Here is a 2,500-nt window from a genome sequence, read left to right on the forward strand (position 1 = left end):
AATAATAATAATAACAAAAGGTCGCTCATGAATGGCAGAGGCAAGGGACAGTGACATTGCCCTATCTAGCTGGACAATGCCCTAGAGACTGACCATATATACATATGATCAGCGCCCAAGCCCCTCTCAACCCAAGCTAGGCCCAAGGAGGGCAAAGCAATGGCTGCTGATGACTCTGCAGATAAGACCTATAGGCTCCCCTTAGCTCACAAAGATGGTGAGGTTGCAGCGACCAAAAGAAACTAACGAGTTTGAGCGGGACTCAAACTCCAGTCTGGCGTTCAACGGTCAGCGACGTTACCACATCGGCCACCGCAGTACACTAATGTCCGTGCAGTCTTCCATAAATGATGTTCGCTGAATTCTTTTAAACACCTATATTTGAAATCACTCTTGGCTATTCTTTACAGAACGGAAATCATTAATAGCTCGAAAGGAGCTATTTGAAATCTCAAGGCCAATGTAAAGATTGCCGGAAACATGCACATGCCAAACATAGTCATATAAATTTCCGATATACGCTTCACATAATCGTTTGTTCCAAGACTGCGCCATTCATAAGTCTTGATTTCATCATAATATATGCCCTTAGATTAAGACATTCCTTATTTTCAAATATAGAACTTTATCTGTGTATAATGGTAGAGAGATTAACTAAAAAACTACGTTTTTGAATAGTGCCTGGCCGTTCTATGTAATATCAATTTAAAACAAACAGTTGACTGGCAAGATTTAAAATAGTAAGGGGAAAAACTTGGCATAAACCCCAGGGGGAATATTGATGATATATACAAACAATAAATACTGTGGTCATCATTAAATTAGCCTTTCTTTTATTATCGAACTGTCGTGTTGATTTTATGACTTATTTAGAAGCTTGAGAGAGAGAGAGAGAGAGAGAGAGAGAGAGAGAGAGAGAGAGAGAGAGAGAGATATTCAGTAGTATCACAAACAATTAGAAGGTATATGTTACTGCAAGCTGTTTATGGGACTATTATATACAGGAATGTAGGGGTTGCAGTAATCCAAGATTCCGCATAATAGTTCCCCAACAATGGGAGGGACCCTACATATGAGGGGAAAAAGGATATAAAAGATAAATTATAGGAGGGGAGAGATATAAGTAGATCTATTTCGTATTGTAATTGTCTACTGTTTGTACTAAATGAAGGGAACGGATGAAAAGAAATTGCTATAGTCTTACACGCAGACACGGTCTAGGCGCACGCAGTCTATTCGTGTTTTCGCCGTCCGCGTCTCTCTCTCTCTCTCTCTCTCTCTCTCTCTCTCTCTCTCTCTCTCTCTTTATTAACGCATGCAGGTATAGGGTCACTGTGCTGTTGCTTAGGTTACAATTAGAATGATCAACTTTTAATGAGTTAGGAACACATTATCTAGCCCACGACAGCAACTACGACGGTCTTAGACGTGTTCTGTACTGCAGTGCTGTCCAGCTATTCAACCGTTTCATGTAAGCCTAAAATTAGCGTTGCACACACACACACACACACACTGGTCATTTGTGTGTGTGTGCGAGTTAGGAAATATCATCATACACTGTTCATTGTACTCTGCATGGCTATTGTGTCAGAATCATACAGGTAATATATCACGCGATACGATAAAACAAATTGTATGGGGCTACGAAATTATATAATCACATTATGACATAATCAGCAGCGTTTATGCTTACTTGCAAGAAGAGTGAATAGCACCGTAACCCTGTGCCAAGTTGACAACTAAATTATGTTTAGTGTAATTTTCTCCTTTTGTTGATGGGCATATTAATTATGTTATCTTCAATATGCAATGTTGGTTTTACAGTGGATGATGACAAATTTGAAATGAAGACATATGACATAACTATAAAATTATGAACATTATCTTAAATGTCTTTTGGCCTTAATAGCTAGTGCTATCATCATTAATATCAATTATTCTATGACTTAACGTGGTGGGGTTGTGGCCTGATTGGTAACGTCTCAGAGTCGTTAGTACCTTTAGTGTCTGAAACCTTACCATCCTTGTCAGCTAAGGGGGAGGGGTGTTTGGGGGGAGCCTATAGGTCTATCTGCTGAGTCATCAGCAGCCATTGCCTGGACCTAGTTGGTGTTTGTCAGACAGGGGTTCGACACTCAGACTCGTTAGTGCCTTTAGTGTCTGAAACCTCACCATCCTCGACAGCTAAGGTGGGGTGGGGGGATTTGGGAGAGCCTATAGGTCTATCTGCTGAGTCATCAGCAGCCATTGCCTGGACCTCCCTGGTCCTAGCTTGGTTGGAGAGGGGCTTCGGCGCTGATCATATAATGTATGGTTATTATCTAGGGCAATGTCCTGCTTGCTTGGCCAATGGTACTGTCCCTAGACTCTGCCATTCATGAGCGACCTTTAAACCTTTAATGGTTTGCGTATCGCCATGATCAGCAAAGCTGTACTAGTCAAGGCCACCCATACTAGGTTAGTTTGGTGTGAGCGATCAGACGATAAATGCATAGTTTAT

The sequence above is a fragment of the Palaemon carinicauda genome, chromosome 2 (assembly GCF_036898095.1).
Source record: "Palaemon carinicauda isolate YSFRI2023 chromosome 2, ASM3689809v2, whole genome shotgun sequence".
Classification (NCBI taxonomy): Eukaryota; Metazoa; Arthropoda; class Malacostraca; order Decapoda; family Palaemonidae; genus Palaemon; species Palaemon carinicauda.